This window comes from Euprymna scolopes, chromosome 5 (assembly GCF_053919585.1).
Source record: "Euprymna scolopes isolate OS-2025 chromosome 5, ASM5391958v1, whole genome shotgun sequence".
NCBI classification, from domain to species: Eukaryota; Metazoa; Mollusca; class Cephalopoda; order Sepiida; family Sepiolidae; genus Euprymna; species Euprymna scolopes.
Genome location: NC_136486.1, coordinates 177693826 through 177717990, shown reverse-complemented (window position 1 = coordinate 177717990; position 24165 = coordinate 177693826). Strand labels below are relative to the sequence as shown.

Here is a 24165-nt window from a genome sequence, read left to right as displayed (position 1 = left end):
ATTAATACCTCCTTACGTCCAAGTGACAATATGCCTCGTTAGGGGTGGACGTAAGTAATAAGTAAAAAGAAACAAAAAATGTTTATACTTACTTTATCATGGAGAACGCATAAAACGCGTTTCATATTTGAATATATAACACATTGTGAATAGTCAGGTCACGTGGGGCCTCGTCTATTTCATATTCCATGTTATATATAACAGGTCCTCTTACGCCTGGCCGACTTTTCTCTAGTACAGAACACGATTTTCTTGATGGCGTCAGCGATTTCAATTATTTTCGCCGATGTTATTTGATTATTGTCCTTCACATGTAATAAACGGTCCAATGGTTTACATAAAAAACTATTCATTTTATTTGTCTACAGTTTTACGATATATGCATTTAAAGCAAATCAACAATATTGCTAACATAACAATAAGACCACAGCAATATGTACACACACACTTATATATATATGTATACGTATATATGTATATATATATATATATATATACATATACATGCATACACACAAACACAGGCACGCACACATATATATTATATGCATACATAAATATATATATATGCATATATATATGTATGCATATATGTATATATGCATTTATATCTATATATGGATATACATATATTTGTACGTATACATATACATACACAAAAAACACATACACATATATATATAAAGAGAGAGAAAGAGAGAGATAAAAAAGGAACAAATAAAGTTATTTGTTCATCAACGTTTCGTCTTTATTTCGAGACTTCCTCTGAATGAATGAAATAAAGAAAACAAAACACCAGTACAAATATAAGAAAATACATTTTTGATGTAATGAAATATACTACCTTGTTCCATTTCAGAAAAGAAAAAAAGTTGTTTCAGAACAAGATGGCCTAGCGTTGCGAAAGAGAGTCAATTCTGTTTTAACGTCATATAGCTGTTAATATATTAAAAAAAGATATGATGTGGGTCATATTCTTTTTTGGAACAAATAAGTCTGTTATTAAAATATGGATGTGTAACTGAAATGAAATGAATATATTTTTGTTATGTAATTTTATTGACTGATTATGTATTAATTATTGTGGGTGATGTTTTCTATGGCGTGAGAGAAATATCCTATGTCTAAAATTAAATCATATTCTTATAGTAGGAGTATACTTATTAATGACAGTATATTATGGAAACCATCCACGTTGTTTAATTGTGTTTAAATTTGCGATAAACGCTGATTCAAGAAGTTTCTCTCGCGATTTATTAAAATAAATTTTAATATTTTGGTTGTTATCTTTTAAATATATAAACGACTATATGATGTTATAAAATTTTTTGTATCTCTCTATTTCTTCGGAATACTATTTACATTATTCTCATTACACACACACACAGACACACAGACACAGACACACACAGACACACGGACACACACACACACACACACACACACACACACACACACACATATATATATATATATATATATATATATATATATATATATATATATATATATATATATATATATATAAAGGAACCAAGGAACTATCGCGAACTTTTGAATAATTTTCCTACATAATCTCCAAATTTTACTTGGAAGCACCGAAAAGGGTGATATAAGCTCTAGATGGGCAAGATTTCCGCATGGGTCCATAGAGCTCCAGCTCGTGCACACAAGTTTACGAAAATCTAGGCGCTGATGCTCAATAATGTTTTTTACCAGGCAAAATTTCTTATAAAAAACTTAGTCCGTTAACGTAGATTATGGACTAAGATTTTATATGAGGAATGAGGTCTTACTTGTAACTGGCTAACTGAAACATGTTCATGAATGTGCAGCGAAATATTAATGGTTATGTAAAACAAATAAAAATTATATCTAGCCCTACTTCGGTATTTAGCACTTTTCTATTGAGCACTTTTGAATTAATCTTGTTAAAATTTTATAGATTGCTTTACCTATGCAAAATATTAATCTGGATATATATATATATATATATATATATATATATATATATATATATATATATATATATATATATATATATAGTTGAGCATTTTTCCTTTGAACAACATGAGAGTGGACTTTTAACTTTTACTTCTGAATAAAAAAAAAGATCATTTAGGAACTTTTTCTCTGAGGAGAGCTTTTTAAATCTAAAATTTATTAAAAGAAAAAAAATTGTTCGCATCTAAAAGCCTTTCTAAAGCTTTTTAAATTTATTTTTATTACATTTTCACCCCAAACAAGGTACATTGCCACTTTGGTGTAGGGGACTACTATCAGGGCAACAACTACTGGGGCACTATGTAGGGATTTGGGCAGCAAGATGTCGGTTCACGTTGCACTTGAACTTCTTCCACGTCAGTACAGTTGGGGAAGCAGGGACTTGGAATGGAATTCCAAAGTCTAGCGGTTCTGGGGAAGAAACTACTGGAGTAGAAGGATCTTTTACATCTATGGATCTCTACAGTGTGGGGGTGAGATTTAGCAGCCTGTCGGGTTTGTCGAGGGTGTTCACGTCGTGCTTGCAGTTTGTCAGAGTATTCACCATTAAAATACTTGTAGAACAGGCAGAGGGATGCAACATTTCGTCGATGGACAGAGGCTGAAGCTTAGATGCCAGTTCAGGGCCTATCAGATTTGCGACTCTCTTTTGAACTTTGTCAAAGAGCGAGAGACTAGTAGCAGATGCACCACCCCAAATATGACAGCAATACTCCATACATGGGCGAATGGTGGCCTTATAGAGGTACAGGATACTTTCGGGTGTTAGTAGTTTTCTAGCAGGGTAGAGAGAGCCCACCTTTCTTGCAGCGGCCCTGGCAATGCCTTCAATGTAATTGTTCCAACTCATGTTTCCTGTGAACGTTAGGCAAAGGAGTTTGAAAGATGTACTCTCAGATAAAGAGTCGTTGGCCATTGCTATAGTTGGTAGAGAAGGTTTCTTGTAATTATTGAATGAAACTAGTTTAGTCTTGGCGGCATTGAACGTAACCATTCATTTTTGTCCCCATTCCACTACAGATTGGAGGTCATCCTCTAGTGTTTCTGTAATTTCTTTAGATATGTGTTCATTTGTTTTCCTGTCGTGCCTGTTATAAAGTGTGGTGTCATCAGCATATATACCCATCTCAGAGGCAATTTTGTCGGGGTGTGTATTCAATATTTTCCATTTCAAGACGCTTTTACTTGCCGACAATTTTTCGTTTTCCTATTTGGCGTCCGTTCACCTTTCTGGCTTAAATAAAAAGGAAAACTAAAGAGTTCTCCGTACAATACCAGCTAAGCACGACCTCGATAACACAACATAAAGATAGACGTTTTACTTTTACCTAAAAGGAAAAATAGCCAATTAAACTTAGAAATTCTTTCTCTGAGGAGAGATTTTTTAAATCCGAATGCGCATAAAAAGATTCGATATTGACATCGTAATATAAGTGATTGTTTCTGCGTAATGAAACTGACCTGTAAAAGAAATGCTGGAATTTTTTATAATTCTGACAGAATTTGGTAAGCAAAATAAATATTTGGAAATTGAAATGTACCTAAACTGTTATATATATATATATATATATATATATATATATATATATATATATATATATATATATGTAGTACTCCACATATACCGTACTGTTTCTCGGCAACACAGCTAATTAATGCAGCTAGACCAGCATCTTTTCATAGCCAGGGATTTAATGTACAACCATTGAGTTGATAGTAAGAAGTTCTGACCTTAGGCCTATGCGTTCGGTACTCGCAAACGATTTCCTCAAATGTCCATTTAAATAGACATTCGCCCACCGCTTTTACAGTGCTCGAACTGCTTGTAAATTTACAAACAATAGCGATGAGGCTTTCATCCACAGACAATACTGTTTTACAGTTCAGCAGTGCGACTAGAACATATAACCATCGAGTTGATAGTCGTATATGTATGCATTGTTGTAGCTAGTTACATAAGCGCCATCATGCAAATTTGAGAATATATATACTTATATATATATATATATATATATATGTATAACTCAAACAGTTTATTTAAATGCCTTTTACTATCCATCTCCAATAGAATGTGTAAATTGTCTGCAAATAAAAACTTTCGATCATAACTCAATATTCTATAACACAATCAGAAACTCAGGATACTCTGGTAAGATAAAATACAACAATAAGAACGATGAAACCCGCCGTTTAAGATCAATGCCGCATACAAAAAGACATCCTAAGCCTAATAACAATGGCATAGTAACTTCAATCCTTCCAAAATCAACCCAACAAAAACACTGCCCAGAATAAGCCTAGCCCTAGAAAAAAACTAAGGAGAAAAATAACATTTGGTACCCCCCTCATTTAGCTCTAATGTGAAAACCAGTATGCCCAGGGAGTTTTTCAATATTACTAAAAATACTTTCAAATACCCACATAAATATAGCACTCTAATAGTTGGTCATTGTAGCGTACGAGATCTTGGTGGTGTTCTTATTGAATAGAGTATATTCAATAAGAACACTAGCAAGATCTCGTACGCTACAATGACCAACTTAGCAAAGACAATTATATTATCGAATAATAAGAAAATACAAAGAAACCCAAGCAACCCATTTCCTATTAGCCACTAAATCTAAATGTAATTGCGAGAACAAGCGTGAATGCCCTTTTTGACAATAACTGCATGGTATGATTTATTCTTGCACCGTATCAGAACCATATTCTAAACCCTTTAGATAAATCCACCCACCTTTCCGCAGCCTCAAACATCGGGACAGTCTAATAATAAAATGGATCAACAATCTCTTCCAATAAGCCTACATAGAGAAAACAATTGCAGTATGGAGAATGAAGAAGCTACCTAGGACAATCCCCATAATAACAATTCGGACAGCTAACCCCACGTAAAACCCCCAGTACTACCCCCTTGCACTTCCCTTTCCATAATTACAGTAGAACCCATATCCACAACAAAAGTAACTAGAACACACCAAAAATATATACCTATATAGGATCTACCTACACTTCAATTAAGCTTAGAATCTCTAACCACATGTCATCAATTAACAATATGGACACGGAAATCAAACAGGAACATCAACGACGTTAATAAAAATTAAAATCCCAATTAAATGGAAAATTATTGGTAACTCAAAATCGTATATCCCAGGTTCAAACTCTGTCGTCTGTGCTTATTTGAGTCAGTTTCAATATTAACATCACCACAAAATATTAATTTAGTTAACACTAGAAATAAATTGCTATCTCAATCCAAACACAAAGCTAAATCCTGATATAATAATTTTGAAATCACCTAAAATCCGTGAAACATTATATGTTACTTAATAACTAACTCTTAATAGTCCCTTACTTATTCCCTTCTTTTTTTAACATTTTTAAGTAACTTAATTGCTCAATTGCTTTCTTCTCTACAATATAATAATCTCCGCAGCTACATATCATGCTAATTTTCCCTCTATAATTATATTTAAAACAAATCTATATTATTATAACTGAAACGTACTAATCAAAACCTCCCCAAATATTCTAAATCAATAACATAGATTCCCACTATGGTCTCGCTGCATAACCACTTCAAACCTATTACTAGATTGTTAAGACTACCATAAGGCAAGTTATCATAACCAGCATATTTGAATTTATTTATAGTATTACTATTATTATTGTTATTATCCTTTTGCTACAGCCACTACAATTATTATGAGTAATAGACTCTACAATGAAACTAACACAATTAACACCCATATTTACCTCACGACGCTCATTGTAAGGGCTGATAAATTTCATGTGACCATTTTTAGATAGTCATTCAGATTTATGAAAATAACAGCCATTGCATTAGTTTCCCATTTTAGCATCATTAGGATTTTCACTTGTAAAATGATACAATAATTGACATTAAAGAGTTTAAAAAATATTTATCACAGGATAGTTCATATAATACATTACCATTGGAAGTAAATTCATCCATTAAAAGACATCTACTCGTTCAAAATATTGATTGTATCACCTGAAAATGCAACAATTTCAAAATTATCCTCAAAGTCTTGAACTAACTCTAACATTATTTGTTTATATTAAGAAACTGCTATGCTTTGCTAACCCATCTTCAACTTAAAATCAACTCTTAGTAAATAATTTCAACCACTACTATCTGATCATATTTTATTACATTTAGTTAGGTTTATCAAATTGAGTGTCAAACTCTTTTTTTTTCTGTTTCTCTTAGTTCTTAATATCTATATTTGACCTCTCTCTATATATATCCCTTGTAATTACCACGGAAAAAATTTCCCTGCACATAAATAGTTCAGTCCCCTCCTTTCATCCACTTCACCCGTCTCTTTCTCTTTGGCCTAAACTGTCTTCGTGAGGCCCCCTTTCCCACAACACACTTTGACATACGCTGCTGATCCAATTTCTGAAAAAACAAAAAGGTATTCTGCTCAGTAGCCCAATGAAAGTTGAGAGGCAACTATTTTCATTTTAGTTTAATTAAAAATTTTTATCGCTGAGACTCGTTCGTGCATTCCAATCTCTTTGATTGACGAACTTTTATCATCTCTGAATGTTTTTTTTTTTATATATTCACTGCAATCTCGTATCATCTTTCGTAACTCCTACATTCCTCTTTCGTTTCGGGGCATTTTAGATTACATCACAGTCTGGACTTACGCAATGCAGTTTGATTTCTTTTTTCTTCTATTCCTCTTTCTTTATCCCTTTTGACAAACCTTATATGCAAGCATTAATTTACAAACATTACTGTATTTTACACTCTATGACCAACATCATGAAGTGAAGTTTCATGAAATGCTAAAACCAGCAAATCTTTAGCTCTGCTAACTTTATGATCTGCTAACTTTATGATCTGCTAACTTTATGATCTGCTAACTTTATGATCTGCTAACTAGTTTCTTTCCTCTGATGACAAGAACCTAACATTCTTTGAAACTCCGCGGAATAAAAATATTGTAATGTTGTAATCATTTGGGCTGTGATCATAGTGTAGTATCTGTGTTAATTGTGGAAAGCATGACCAAGGGTCAAAAGATTATTATTATTATTATTATTATTATTATTATTATTATTATTATTATTATTGATTCGAGTGAAGGCGGTCGCTGGATCAATTATTTGGATTAGAAAAATAAACAATTAAATTAGGAAAAAATGATTGACATATAATAATATCGCAAAAGGCATGTGAAAATAGAAAATAGATGTAAACATGATTTGGGGTTTGTATAAATAAATAACTAGATTGGGGTTACATCAGCTGTTGGTCTGAGACACGTGATGAGACACGTGATGAAATGTAGATTTGGGAAGATTTTGGCAGTCGTTAGCTGGACATCAGGGGGAACGGACGACTCAAGAGGAGAGTTGGTCTCCACGACGCATTGAGCAGCATCATTTTAGGCAGCCAAAATGTAAAAATGAGATGCCGCCCGGATCATGAAAGTAAATGTTCGTAAATAATTCAGGTATGTGTTGTGTAATTTACATCTGTTAAAAAGAACTGTTTGTCTACAACTGTTTCGATACGTCCATGTCAATCGTTTCCTGTTAGAACTGTTGCATAAATGTAAACATATATACACTAGATGATCAACTAAATGATACGACGTATATACATACACGCATTTACACATACATGAATATACAGATAAAATATAAAACCCACTATTCAACATGTGCGTCGTTATAGAACGTATTCATACACACAACGTAACAATATTTCACCACCTTCCTTTATTGGAGGTATTTTGTCGAAAAATAAATTTTTGCATGTAAATCTCCGGTTTACAGTCGTAGTTTATGCTGTATATATATATATATATATATATATATATATATATATATATATATATATATATATATATAAATTTCGCTTGTCCCGAGGCGCAAGAATATAAGCAAGGATTTCGTTCTTCGTATTAAGAAAATGAGATGTTTCTAACAAAGAGGGAAGAACGACTGCTTTCTTGGGTTGCAATCTATTCATCTTACCCTTATCGTTTTTAACCTTGGAATAGTATTATTTTTTAGCTCCTTACATCAAGTGGCTTACACATCTGCAATATAATGAAGAACAAGCCATGGAAATAACGATAAATGAAAAAAAAGACTAGGCACTTTTCTTCTGTGGACAAAGGAAAGAAACGATCATCCCATTAGATTAGGAAGTCGATTTTGTACGCTGCCAAGCAAAGGAAAAGTGTCTTACTGACACCTACTAAGCTGTCATGCTTTTCCTTAATATCAAAGAAGGTTTAAACGAGATTTAGCCTGTTTTATAATCAACGACGGTATCCATTTAGCCATTACTGCCAATAAAGCATTTATAATTATGAATTTATAAACAGGATAAGGCTAGGTTCCCCTGCAACTCATAAAAATATTTTATTTCGCCACAAAACCTAAGCAATAAAGAACTTTGTAATAAACTTCTACGCCATCTTTTTTTTTCTCCCCCTTCTCGACAACTGATTCGCCATTTCCAGGTTTTGTTGCGAAAGTCGAATGCTTATCGTTGTTTCAAGTTTTGCATTATTCCTTTGTGTACTATTTCTGTTTATTTAAAGAAGCGAAAGCCGTTATCTCAATCGGTGAGAAAAAAGAAGAAATCTCATCTTTACAAGTCGACCCCAATGGTCTTTTTAGTTGTTTAATTCAAACACCGAGTACAAGGGTGTTTTTTATTTTCGAAAGATAACTCTCATCTTGAAGAGAATGAATTACCCATTATGCAAGATCTTAGGCCAGAAACAGTGTGTCGGCTGCATTGAGGTGAAAATACTGAAAACAGAACTTTTTTGACGAACAGACAATAAAGAAATAACACAAGATGGCCGACGAAGAGATAGAAAACAATCAGCACGAAATGTTAGACGCCATATTCCCCCATTCACTGAGCTTGGACTTTTTTCAAAATTTACAAAATTTATATAATTTTTTTTTCATTATAAATAAATTTATTTATGAGAAATATTTTTTAATCCATTATGATTGGTGTATACAAGACGAGGAAGTTTCAAGTAAATAATTGCTAGTCACTGGCGTCCATGATTAGTGTCGATCTCTATTGGTGCACTTTGAAATATTATGTCTTAAAGTGTTTGTGGATATAACAGTGTTAATATTTAAGAATATTATACATAAACAATTAATCACAGTCGATTGGATTAATTATATCGAAGAACCATTGTGTTTTTATTCAATTATATAACATACATTACGACCAATTAATTACAAAGGAATCAATCCACATGGCCTTTGACCTTGTTAAATTAATTAAGGGCTTTACCAGCGAGAAAATAGATGGTATAAAGACAATCCTAAAGAAGAAAAAAAGAAAAACGCGCGAAACACACATAAAAAACAAACAAAGAATACAAAGTTACAATACACACGCATATGCGAAAAGAAAATGGACGAAAGTAAAACAGTAGAAATTAAAGACACACAAAAAATAGATATGAAAAAAAAAAGGCAAAAGTGAACGCATGTTGTCAGAAAACAAAACGAAGACAGAAACAAGAATCGTTGATTGTTAACAAAATGGCCTCTGTTTTCTTGTGGTATCTAGAGAGAGAAAGAGAAAAAATTGGAAAAGAGAAATTTGGTTATGAATTGGAAAATTGGAAAAGAGCGCTTAGTTGACACAACATGATGACAAAAAAAACGGGAGAGAGAAAGAGAAATGAAGAAAAATCAAGGAAGAAGGAAAATGTTAACGACAACTGGAATGACATGTAGATCTGTAGAAGTGCGAGCCTTATAGAGGTAGGCAACAAGGTGTCTTTCATACGACGGAGGCCTGATTCCTGATTTTTATATTGTTTTAATATTTAGCGTTTTGATGTTTTTTGAAAAATTGTGACTGAAATTGTTGCAATACTTTTTGTTTTTTGATTTTTTTTTTCAAGTATACGGATGACGTGGTGCTTCGTGCAAAAGTTTTTGTTTATAATTAAAAGGACTAATTCGAACTTGTTTTAGTTGAATGAAACGAGTCAAATATTTATTGCTGACATGTTTTTATTGGGTTTTAATGATGTTTTGTTGGTGTAGTAAACATTTTTCAGCCGATCCCCCAAAATTGCTTACGTGGAAATTTTGTGCTTCACAAATCTGTATTCTTTATTGTTTTCCTTGTTAAATGAGAATTTTGTGAAATATTTTTGTTTTAAATGTTTATTGAAGGGAATCATTTCTTTTGTATATGAACGCCTGTACGTATATTTACATCATTTTTGTACAATTGTTTGTTTTGTATTATATTGTATTGTGCAGATGAAGCGAATCGAGCGACTTTGGCTTTTGGGCATACTTAAGAAACAATGTTAAATAATGTAATTTAAAAAAAAGAGAAGACAAAATATTTAAGAGAAAGAAAAACCATATTAAGGGTTTATAAGATGCAGTGGTCAGCAATAGGTTAAAATTGAGAATTGAAGAATTTTGTAACGATCAGCATTTTTTAAAATGTTTTCGGAGTGAGTTGCGATAATTCATTTTCTTTTTATTATTATTATTATTATTTTTTTTTTGTTTTTTACACAGTGATCACCACTTATCAAGGCCCGGAAGCCACTCAGGGATAAGGGTTATTGCAAGTACATCACGTTAGTGAGGAGATTTTATGAAGTGTTTAATTAGGGGGGCGGTTCATTAGGAATTTGTTAAAATTAGACTTGAAGACATCCAAGTTGTAGTCCGGAGGGAAGCAGGCAGACGGAACAGAGTTCCACAGGCGTGCAGTTCTAAGAAAGAAGCTTTGCTCATGAAATCCGCGTTTTGATTAAGGCACAGATATAGAGTGGGGGAAATTTTTCACAGTGGATTCAGCTAGACGGGTGTTTTTCGTGAAAGTTTGGCGAGGGGGGACCAGGGATTGGAGTTCAGACGAGCACCTGCCATGAAAATAACGATAAAACAAGGATAGGCTCGCAACGTCTCTTCTGTGGGAGAGGGGTTGCAGGGTAGAGAAAAGGGCATCCCCCACTAAACCACGAAGTCTATTTTGTACTCTGTCAAGGCAGGATAGGCTGTTTTTGGCAGCTCCTGCCCAGATATGGCAACAGTATTCCATCCTTGGCCGTACTTGGCTTTTATATAGATAGAGAATTGCATCAGTAGTGAGATATCTTCTGGAGCGGTAGAAGGATCCCACCATCTTTCCTGCGACCTTGGCAACAGACTTGATGTACGTGTTCCATTTCAGATCAGGAGTAAAGGTCAAACCCAGAAGCTTGTCAAAACACGGGGCCTCACCCAGACGAGAGCCATCCATCAAAATTGATGCCAGCTGGAGATCAAAGCGTTGATGATGTAAGGATAGGAGTTTGGTTTTAGATGCATTAAATGTAACTAGCCACATCTTCCCCCACTGAACCACGCGCTCGAGATCAGAGGAGAGAGAATCAGAGAGAACTTCGTCATTTACAGCCTTTGATGTGTTGCCGTAGATGGTCGTGTCATCAGCATAGATGTCAACGAATGATTTAAGTATGTGTTTAGGGAGGTCATTGATGTAGATCAGGAAGAGAGTTGAGCCGAGGATTGACCCCTGAGGGACTCCAGCATTTATATTGCAGGCCTCCGATTTTTGTCCATCTACCACTACTCTTATGAGCCTATCGGAGAGAAATGATTTAATGATTGAGAAAACATTTCCAGTTATACCGTAGCTGGAAATCTTGTGAAGTAGACCCTTATGCCATACTTTGTCAAAGGCCTTTGATATGTCAAGAGCAATTGCCCTAGAAAGGAAGCCTTTGTCAAGAGATTCACTAATCCTGTGGGATATAACCGTCAGCACATCTGCGGTAGATCTTGCAGAGCGGAAACCATATAGTGTGTCACTAAGAAGGTTGTTTCTGCTGAGGTGGTTGACTATTTCTCTATTTAATATTGATTCCAGTAACTTACTCATAACACAGAGAAGACTTATTGGTCTGTATTGAGAGGGAGATGACTCATCACCTGAATTCTTAAATACAGGGCAAACTGATGAGGTCTTCCAGGGGGTCGGAAAGCACTTCTCCTTAAGGCAGCGCTTAAATAGTTTCGTAAGTATGGGAGCAAGTTCTGGTTGAAGCTTTTTTAACACTATAATTGGGATGCCATCAGGGCCAGTTGCTTTACTGGAATCTAGGTTTTTTATTAGCTTGGCGACCTCATGCACGGATATTTGTATATTACCTAGCTTGTTCTGTGTTATAGGAGGAAATATGGGGAGTTGATGGCCTTCGTCGCATAGGGTAGAATTAGCTGCAAAGTTCTTTGCAAATAGTTTGGCCTTGTCTGACGCTGACGAGATAACCTCTGGTCCATTGATAATGGTTGGGATAGAACGCACACTTCTGTTCAGGATCCTATTTGTTATTTGCCAAAACTGGTGGGAACCAAGCCGTTGATCAGCTACCTTGGATTTAACAGACTGGGCATATAGCTCTCTTGCATTTTTTATTACTCTTTTACAGTGGTTGCTGGCAGTCCTGAAAGCAGCTTTAGTCTCAGTGCATATATTACGTTGGTAGTTATGGAAATAGTGATTTCTGTGCGCGATAGCAGCAGCACATTCTGGGGAGAACCATGGCTGGCTGTTAGGTTTTTGTTGGAATTTTTTTGATGGTATGAATTGGTCTATGCCTACAATTAACCATTCGGTCAGATCTGATACTATAGAGGACACTTCCTTTTTAAACATGAAGTGCAGAGGTAAATCAGATATGAATGTACGGAAGCTATCCCAGTCAGCCATAGAGTATCGAAAGTATTTCCAGATTCCATCGACAAAGAGTAGTGTCAAGAAGTTCCTCGGATGGGGATCTGTGCTATCTTGGAGCCAGAAAGGGCTAGCTGCAGCTACTGGCCGTGTACTACGGTAAATTTGCTGAAGGATCAATTATTGGAGCTGAAGGATCCCTAAACAGGTTGGCGGAGGGGTGGAATAGTGATTAAAGTCCATCACGATGCAATCACTCGAGTGATACGAGGAGGGTTAAGGTTAGGGTTAAAAAATGATGGGCCGATGTTTTGACCAATTAAGTTTTTCTATAAGGGAGATCAAGATACCGTGTAAGGGATTATAGAGTTGTATTAAGTGGGTTCCTTAATTTTTGGTTGCCTCGACATCCCAGGATGGAATTGCCACATGATACTATGCCGCTAGGTAAGGATTCCGCTAGGCGCCGTATGGATGGTGCAAATTGTTAGGTTAATAAGGATGCCTCTTTTCCATGTCTCTGGTCTGATGTCGTAGCCCTCGATTCTGGTGAAATCCGAATAAATTGTATATTAAAGGGTGTCTTGAAAATTAGAGTACTGACCACCAGATAGGCTATAGAAGAGGTTTTCTGTTTTGCTCAATAATATTGAATATCGATAAGGCCTGGGATGTTGCATTTCTTTGGTGCCACCCATGGAAAGTAATGGTCTATAAAGCAAGGGACGATGATTCGATGATGAGGCAAAAAGCCTCGATTTGTGTTGTTCGAGGATTAAATCGACCACGAGTAGTATGGACGGAGTAGGGAGATGCTTCTGGAATTGAAATTTGGGTTTATTAAGAAGCCATGAGGTTACAGGGACTAAGTCGAACATTCGACATGACGCAAAGATTAGCGCCACATGGCATTAATTGTGGATTTTATTTTTGCAGTGGATTATCGCATGACAGTGTTCTTTGACAGCGGAATGAGCACATGTTATTCCTTACACTTTAAGCGAGAGAAGTAGAAAATGTATGCCTTCTCCATACATTTTGATAATAGAGGGGAAATAATGTTAGAGAGTGTCCGGGAAGAAGTAGGAAATTATCCGTTATCGGTCTATTTGTTTATCTAATCATCTATCTATCTATCTATCTATCTATCTATATATATATATATATATATATATATATATATATATATTATAGAGTGTAGTGGACAACAGAATTTGGACTCGCCATGTTTTGACAGGTTGTTAAACATGTCAAACTTTCTTGCCTGGTCAGTTTGCACAGGAAAGTATCCGAACAGGTGATCGGCCGTGACGTGTTGTATGTCACGTGTTCCAGTTTGTGCGAGCAAGTTGGATTGGTGACGTCGAATGAACAAAATGGGTTAAGAAAATCTCCCCCATGGAGGAGATTGGGAGGTCTCTGAAGTTCAGGGAAACCAAAGACAAAATATCGTCATTCACTCCAGTTCTGCTGTGATGAAATGTGTGAGAGTGAATATATATATATATATATATATATATATATATATATATATATATATATATATATATATATATAACATGCAGCGTCTTGTGTCTGTCTTGAAGAATTCCTTTTAGACAGAATCAGCTCCCCAAGGTATTGGCTAATCGCCTGATAGGAACAGCAGAAACAGGTATGTCGTCATGCATTATATGTTCTGACACGCACGCACCAACACTTAGACGAATCACGGGCCGCTAAAATTGGCGAAGACAACAGTCTGTTACAAAACGTACGCACATACTACATTTTTTTTTCATTTTTACCTCCAAACAATGCACAGTACCACTTTAATGTATTCTGGACATAAGTTGCAGGGATACTATGTAGGGAGTTGAGCAGCGAACTGTTCGTTCACATTACACTTGAACTTCTGCATGTCGGTATAGTTTGGAAAGCAGGAACTCGGAAGGGAGTTCCAAAGTCTAGCAGTTCTGGGGAAGAAACTATTAGAGTAGAAGGCTTTCTTACATCTAGGGATCTCTATTGTGTACGGATTGAACTAGGGATCTCTTTCCTAGAACTGCCCGTCTATGAAACTCTGTTTCACTAGTCTGCTTTCTAGTTGACTACAATATCGTTGTCTTCAAGTCCAATGAAAACAAGTTTTTATTTAACCGTCCTCATAAATAATCTAGTTATGCAAAAATACTTCTACAAACGATTATCACGCAACCGTTACAATAAATACAATACACACACTAACCATTATCTTCGAGTGGCCTTCAGGCCTTGATATGGGGTAACCCCTTTGTAAACAATAAATTAATCTACAGATCATTCATGTATCTAATATACATGTGTGGTATACTGTTGATTGTGGTGGAATTAATCTTAACGTGATTGTGTAGCCATGAGCGAGAAGGGAGATATCAGTTTTTCTCAACTCAATTTCAATAAGATCAGACATTTGGGGCGCAAGTCTGTTTACAATTTCATTTGCGAAACTAACAAAAGAGATATATAAAACACGCATGGATATCATGAAAATGTTTTAGCAAAATGCCGAAGCAAACGGGAAAATAGTTTTTTTTAATATTAACTATTAGTAATAAACGAACAATTAGATTTTTATTTATTTAGATGACAAAGTACGGATCTTATGTTCAGACCACAGCAGGAATTAGAAATACCAACTTCTTAGATGTTACATTTTTGGAAACCTTTTCTTTCATTTTACTTCAGAACCATGACTACGAACGAAATAATGTTAATCCCAACTCTAAAAACATATCCGCTTTAAGGAACCAAGAGTAAATCACGTGCCATAACACACACTGACACACTAACAAATTAATTTACAAATCGTTCGTATATCGAATACTAGCTGAACGCCCGGCGTTGTCCGGTCGCACAACACACTTAAGCATGATATTTTAATTCATGCAAATTGCGTATGTATTATTATAGAATCAATCCTCTACTGAATATTATATATGACGAGGAATAATTTGGCCGGCCGACTAATTCGCAAAAACAAATAAAAAAAATATATCATATAATCCGATTTTCCAGACTAGGCCGTCATGCCAAACCCTGTCAAAAGCTTTAGATATATTGAGGACTACCGCTCTACCCCCCCTGCATTGAGTGATATATACGTTCAGAGATTACAGTGAGGATATCTGCAGTGGAACGGGCCTGCCTAAATCTATATTGTTGGTTGGTCAAAATGTTTAGAAGCTGTAAGGTGATGGACTAGAACTTGATTTATTATAGATTCAAGTATTTTGGCGAAAAGCGAGAGGAGGCTAATGGGGCGATAATTTAGTGGGCCAGTTCTTTCGCCAGAATTTTGGGAAACTGGTGCCACAGAAGCAGTTTTCTAGGAGTCTGGAAAGCAAGATTCCTTAAGGCATTTGTTGAAAAGTTTGGAGAGAATTGGAGCAACCTCGGCGGAACATTTTTTTAAGAGCACAGCCGGGATGAGATCAGGTCCACATGCTTTCGTGGTGTCTAAAAGAATGTGGACACTTCTTAACCTATATATTCAACGCGGTTTGATCTACACGCTTGAAATTTTGTATATAGGATATACAGACACGTGGGAAACTTTTTCATCTGATTTTATCCAGAAAAAAAGGTTGCTAAGGGATCAAAAACGAAAAATAAAATAATACGTGGCAATCGTCAGATTTTTATGCTTGTCAACTGTCTTACGATTGCGCATGCGTGGTCGTGAAACATAACATCTTCCTTGTGTTAAAGAATACGAAGGGCGTGCAATAAGTAATGCCCCTGACCCACTTCCAGTCATCTGATCTAGTTGAAAGTTTGTATGTTCAATGATTTATATCTCTACGGGTTATTTGGCAAATTACAGCTCTGAACTAATTGTGGTTTCTGTTTTACAGGTGTTTGAACTGAGGCAGGTGTGAAATGGAGCCTGTTGAATGTCGAGCAGTTATCCGGTTTTTGTATTTGAAAGGACGCCACAGGAGACTTTTGATGAAATGAAAGAAACTTATGGTGATAATGCCCCATCATATGACTTTGTAAAACGCTGGCATCGTGAATTCAAACATGGCCGAAAGTCTGTGGAAACAGCTCCTAGACCTGGTCGCCCCCTTCTGCCATTGATGAGGACTCTGTCCGTCAATTGAGGCTGCCATTTTGGAAGATCGGCGCATTACTATTCACCAAATAGCCCAAGATGTCAAGATTAGTACAGGGTCTGTGGAAACTATCATTCATGACCATTTGCATATGCATAAGGTGTCTGCCAGATGGATTCCCAGGTTGCTCACACCATTCCAGAAGCGAGAACACGTCGAGTGTTCGAGGATGAATTTGGAGATGTTCCAAGAAAATGGGTCAAAGTTTTTCAAAAAACTGATTAGACATGATGAAACCTGGGTCCATCATCACTATGATCCATCATCACTATGATCCATCATCACTATGATCCAGAGACCAAAGCCCAGTCAATGCAGTGGAAGAACTTTGACTTACCACCTCCAAAGGAGGCAAGGGTGCAGCCCTCCGCTGGCAAGGTCATGCTCACAGTCTTCTGGGACCAGGACGGAGTAGTGATGACAGATTTCCTGGCAAAGGTAACCACAATTACAGGAGCCTATTATGCTTTACTTTTGAGGAAATTAAGGGAATCTATCGAAATCAAGAGGCGGGGCAAGATCAGCAAAGTTACCCTCCTCCTGCAGGACAACGCTCCGGTCCACAACTCGCATGTCGCCAGATCAGATGCACGGGCGTGCGGTTATGAAATCCTTCCCCATCCTCCCTACCTTCCTGACCTTGAACCCTCTGGCTTTCACCTCTTCCCAGCCATTAAGTTGTTTTGAAAGGAAAGCGTTTCTCAAATGATGCAGCCTTGATTTCTGAAGTCACGTCGTGGTTGGAGAACCAACCTGGGATGTTCTATAAAAATGGTCTCCAGAGCTGCATTAAACGATGGGAGAAATGCATAATTCTGGGTGGTTCATACATAGAGAAAGACTAATAACTGTGCCAAGTTTCATTGTTCTACTGCTATGGGAAGTGGGCCAGGGGCATTACTTATTGCACGCCCCTCGTAACTACGTTTGAAAACACTTTGTACAGATCGTGTCAAGCTGGCTTAATGGTTAGTTTTACTTGACTCACTGTCTTTTGGTTTTGATCAGAGCTGAAGCATTTTTTTTTTTTACTTACAAGAAATTGACTGTTTAGACAAAACGTATTACTCCCATGCACTTATCTCAGTTACTTTCCGGATTTTTACTTCATTTTCTTTTGTATTAACGTTACATTTAATACCTACAGTATTTCTCTTTATAATAAATATGAAATCTGCGTAACTAAAATATAATATTTTCGTATTCTATTATTGGGCAACGCCGAACAGCCTGCTAGTATAACTATAAAGGTTAGAAGGTGTGTGTGTGTGTGTGTGTCTATGTGTGTGTGAGGACACTTCTCAACCTACAAACGCAAGGAATTTCTGTAGACTTGAAATTTGGTACCTAAGACATTAAGACACGTGGAAACTTTTCAATCCGTCCTCATCCGAAATAATGAGTCAAAATTGGAGTCAAAATTGAAAAATTGGTACTTGAAAATCGTCGGATCTTTTGTTTGCTAACTGTTTCACGAATGAGTATATGTGAATAGTTCAAATTACTGATTGCTTCTGTTAAGAATAAGTAGTTTGAAAACATTTGTCACGTTAGTCTTATGGTTATCGTACTTGACTCACTGTCTTTAAACTTTGGTTTCAATTTCAGCCTGGGTATTTTTTCATTTTTTTTTACTTACAAGAAATGAACGGTTTTGAAAATAAAAACATAATACTCATATGCACAGGCTTCAGTTTGTTGTTAATATTTATGCGTATCTTACGACCGGGCAACACCGGGCGGCCTGCTAATATTATCTGTTTTGGGGATAGAAAGATTATCTGTAAAATATGTTTCTGTTTATTCAATTATTTGTACAAAACGAAAGAGAAGAACTATTATCATATTGTCTCTTTAAAACATCGGTAACATTTTTGCTAAAACTAGGAAAGCTTCACTTTTATTTAAGCAATCATAAATGTCCTCTATTCGCAATGGTTTCCTTATTATGTCAAAGTTGCTGCAACTGTTCATATGTATTTTTACCATAAATACAAAGGTGAGATTATTTTATTATGAGAATTAACATTTCACTGTTCACCGGTCGATGTGTTTAAATTGTTTGTGTTAAAAAAAACGAACAGAAGACTAAATGCAAATGATACTAAACATGACCATTGAGCGTGATGATTCGCGATATTCTACGTGTGATTTGGAAAGTATTTTAATAAAGATAGACATCTGCCTGATACAATGCAACCTTTATAAATGAGAAGTATTTACTTACCAAACGATACTTGATACAAAATGGCCATTTTGATATAAACGAGATTTGACAAATCACACGAGATCTTGTCAGATTGTCAAAAATGCAATCAGATATTAAATAGGTCATTGCCTCGTTATGATATCATGAATCAAAAGCAGACAAAAACATGTAAACTTGATAAACCAGTGTTAGTAAATATTTCTTTTCAAATGTTTTATACGAGTGTCTTTTGTGTTTAGTTGTGTTCGTCGGTGACGTGTATGTGTGTGAATGTGAGTGTTTTGTTCGCGTAAGGTCAATAAATTAACAAAATATACATGCTTCATTTTTAAACATAAAATGGTGTAACGTCTCACAAGCCCCTGAAAAATCATTAGTTGAATTCAGCATGCATAAATTAGTATTAAACAATTATGTATTAAATTTAACTAATCATATCCTTAGCTCTTCTCTCCTATTATTTTATACATACACACACAGACACACACACAGACACAGACACACACACACATACACGTACACACATATATATATATATATGATTTCTTCATTTAATCACACATAAATTAATTTACGAAGATATAATTTTATGCATAAACATTTCAGTATTTACTTCAACAGTGCTCAATACAGGGTTAGGTATATAGATCTATCTATATATCTATCTCTCTTTCTCTATATATGAACTATATATATATATATAATGATAGTATAGCTTTAGAAACATTGCCTTTACACAATCTGCAAACGATCACACTACCTACCAATACTTGATGCATGTTTTCTCGGCTATTATCACTCAATTTCAATCGTTACCAGAAATTGCTACAATATTTCTGAAGAAAGTAACAATTCAAAACAATCCATAACCGTGTACCTAGAGGAACTTGCAATAACCGGGGTAAATATTTCATAGTATTCACTTTAGAGTCAGCGTCTTTCACCATTCCATTTTAGGCTATCCGCATTTTCTTTCTTTCATACATATAATTATTTAATAACATAAAAAGGTTCCCTTAATTATTCGCTCCTTAATTTTCCAGCTATTTCATCGGTTGGACACTTAAATTCCGTTAATCCGTCATTCCATATTTTTCAATTAACGAACACTTCATTATTAAATTATTAATAATTCAATATGGCGTCGGTGACTGGATGTTTGTTTTTGCTACATTATAAATAATTCTGTGCAGCATTCGAACTATATAAACTTCTTCAAAAGCTCCATTTCAATAAGTTGGCAACACAATGTCTTCTTTTTTTAGTATTTGCTTGCATTTACAAACAAAAACAAAAAATAAATTCATCGCTATGTTTACTTTTAAAAATTTGATTGCATTCGAATTTAAAATATGTTCGTCATTCTAATATTTCATTTTGGTTCTTTTTTCTCTTTGCGTTGGTTTTGACGTCGCAGACTATCAACAATAACAACATAAAAAAGAAATACTTAATTTAAGGGTTTATTCGTTTTAAACAAGTATTTTGTTTGGTACACGAATAATCTTCGATAACTTCCCAAATAAATAAGTTCATTTAGTTTAGTTTTACTTCAGCAACAGTCATTTTATTCGGTTCTAATTCTGTAGAACCACATTAAAAAAAGACTAACAGATCGTCAGTATAGTTTACTCGTTCGCTTTCTCTTTTAAGATTTTCTTTGCATTCATATTTCATATAAGTTCTTTAAAGCAATACCCTTTTCCAATTCTTTTTCTTGGCGTTAGTTTTAGCGCCCCAAAGTATATTTGTGAATAAAAAGATTTAAAAGAAACAACTAAAACTAATGTTATCTTAAAAGTAATCAAATGAGGTGTTTGTTTATTAACAGCGTGACCATTTTTATAGCGATTTCTATTTTCTGACGCATTATGATTTATAAGTAAAATCTTTGTTATGTTTCCACGATAATTAAATATATACTTTCTTTTATAGCTTAAATATTTCGTGAGATATAACAAAACTGTTCCAACTTAGTTACCATTTTCCATTTGAAAAACGAACGCATTCATAAAAGTTAAGAAAGGGTACTTATGCAACTACGGCACCATGCTGAAATAATAGCATTCTTATTTTGAAAACCATTCTTAACCAGACAGTTAGGGTATTTCTTACTATTTTGTATTTTTATCTAACAATACAATATTCAAAATTAGTGCAAAATGGAATTTAACTCGAAAATATTATCCAAACGGTTACACGGTTACGTAAGCGCATATGCAAAAAAAAAAAAAATAATAATAATAATAAAGAATAGTTTACAATTAATCAACTCGCAATAGTAACAATGACTTCCTAAATATTCTTTTACGCTTTAGTGACCGGAATAAAATACTGACTTTGCTTAGAAAGACATCCACGCACAAAACTTAGCCAACTTTACATAGATACAGGGGGAAACGCTGTGCATCAATATAGGATAAAAAAGACAGCAATTCAAGCCTCTAAAATCGCATGCTACATGTTATCAACTAACAGTTGCTTCATGAAATTCTAAGTGGGGAACACATTCTTATTTCTTTAGATTCTAATTTTTGCTCATGGTCTTCAGATTCTGCAATTCAACTTCAAAGGCTTCAGTAACCAATTATATTTTGTTATGACAATATACACGTCCAAAATACTATTCTTGACAGTGCTTGGTCTCACCTTAACTTCAGCTTGTTTTATCCATAGACAAATGATGTTCACGTATAGGTTCCCGACAACGTATTAGCACCAGAAGCTAGAAAATTAAATATTATGTTAACAATAGCTTTATGCAAACAACAAAACCAATTCCTCATACTTTAAACACATTTGCTTACAAAGAATCATTTAACTTATATCAGTTCATATTCATATGTAATTAGACTCTCACGACCACCAAACAACTGCTGGGCATCCTTTTTCAACTACAATCGATCAGATCCACAATCATAGAACGAGGCCATAACTTATATATTCTCAAATGTAAAACATTTTTTTTTATCATTATTCAATTTTCATCCCAAACTTTGAAGTAGGGGGCTACTATCGGAGACAATTAGCAGGGGCGTTATGGAGGGAGATGAGTGGCAAGATGTCTGTTCACATTACACTTGAACCTCTGCATATCAGTACAGTTGTAAAAGTAGAATCTCGAAAACGAGTTCCAAAGTCTAGCAGTTCTGGGGATGACATTGTTGAGGTAAAAGGTTTTCTTACACATAGGGATTTCTACTGTGAAGGAGTGGGATTTAGCTCCCTGTCGGGTTTGTCCGGGGTGGTCATATCGAGGGTCTACAGGTGCTTGTAGTCCGTCAGAGCATTAGCCATTAAAATACTTGTAGAACATGCAGAGGGATGCAACATTTCGCTGATGGGACAGAGGCTGAAGCCTAGATGACAGTTCAGGACCTATTAGATTGGCGACTCTCTTTTGAACCCTGTCAAAAACTGAGAGACAAGTAGCAGATGCACCAGCCCAAATGTGACAACAATACTCCATACATGGGCGAATGGTGGCCTTATAGAGGTACAGGATACTTTTAGGCTTAAGTAGTTTTCTAGTACAGTAGAGAGAGCCCACCGTCTCTCTTTATCTGTGCCTAAATCAAAACGTAGATTCCATGAACAAAGCTTCTTTCTTAGAACTGCACGCCTGTGGAACTATGTTCCGTCTGCCTGCTTCCCACCGGACTACAACTTGGATGTCTTTAATTCCAACGTTAACTAATTCCTAATGAACCGCCCTCTTAAGTAAACACTTCATTAAATCTCCAAACTAACGTACTGTACTTGCAATAACTCTTATCCCTGAGTGACTTCCGGGCCTTGATAAGTGGTGACCACCGTGTAAAAAAAAAAAAAAAAAAAGCAGCCTTGGCAATGCTCTCAATGTATGCATTTCAGTTTATGTTCCTGTAAACGTTAGGCCGAGGAGTTTAAACGATGTACTTTCGGGTAATGTGTTCTTGGCCATTGCTATTGGTGGTAGAGAAGGCTTCTTGTAATTGTTGAAGGAAACAAGTTTAGTCTTAGTAGCATTGAATGTGACCATCCATTTTTGTCCTCATTTCACTACAGATCGGAAGTCATCCGCTAGTGTTTTTTTCATTTCCTTGGATACGTGTTCATTTGTTTTCCTATCGTGCCTGTTATGGGAGTGGTGTCATCAGCAAATATACCCATCTCTGAAACAATTTTATCAGGGAGGTCATTTATGAATATCAAGAATAATAAAAGTCCAAGGATAGACCCCTAAGGTACTCCCGCATTTATGTCATATTGTTTAGATGTACGACCGTCGAGGAAACATGTTATGACGCTGAGGTACAAAGAACAGATTATACACTTTAAATTATTTGTTTACAGAAAATATAAAAAAATACATTTACAACAAATTAGGCAAAATGACATAAAGTAAAATGAGTGTTTTTAGTCATCTTGTCTAAAATAATAACAAATGTCTATCATATTCTTAACCAGAATCATTTCAGTCACCACAATACCACATTTACATTAAGGGTTATCCAACTTAAAATGACCTTAAATTTCATTGTTCGTAAACATATACACATATTGGATTGAAAGTGTGTGGAAAGAACAAAAAATGTTAGTAAAACCGTACTACCTCTTTTCAAATAATGGACTACCCACGGTTTCCCGGTTTGTTCAAGACCGAAAACAAGCAGGCAAATTTCTAAATTGAAGTGGGATATAAGTAAGGGAAAATGAAATTAAAGGATGAAGTTAGGAGCGTGCGGTTCCTTAAGAAATAAAGTTTATTTGGTAGAGGCCGTGAGCAAAAAAACTAGCTAAGAGGCTAAACTTACCTAAACGGCCGGAGCCGGACATAAACAGAAACCACGTACGCCACAACCAGGCAAAGGACACGTACTCACACTTTCCGAACACACAAACTACTCAACGGATTTTTAAAAAATGAGGGATGCAATCTTTTTCACATCTTCATTTTCAGTTGATAGTTAAAGAATCAGATTCTGATCATCAAAAGAATCGAACACTTAGTCATCGCTGAAACGCGACATCCACGCCACCATTCGCGCTACAGCCAGGACGCGAGAAACACGATGCTGGAGGTGTTCAGG

The 24165-nt window shown here is 35.4% G+C and overlaps 1 protein-coding gene across 2 annotated transcripts in view; it reads right to left on the bottom strand.

Annotated features, from left to right (window-relative positions):
* Window positions 1-24165, bottom strand: part of LOC145277050 (rho GTPase-activating protein 6-like) — an 840447-nt gene that overhangs the window by 319976 nt on the left and 496306 nt on the right. Inside the window, exon 1 of one of the 2 annotated variants that reach the window (XM_080128705.1) lies at window positions 19112-19168. The exons of the other annotated variant lie outside the window; for it this stretch is intronic. The gene's annotated coding sequence lies outside the window, so the exon portion shown is untranslated. Of the gene's footprint in view, window positions 1-19111; window positions 19169-24165 lie in introns of those variants that run through there. 2 annotated transcript variants of the gene reach the window in all.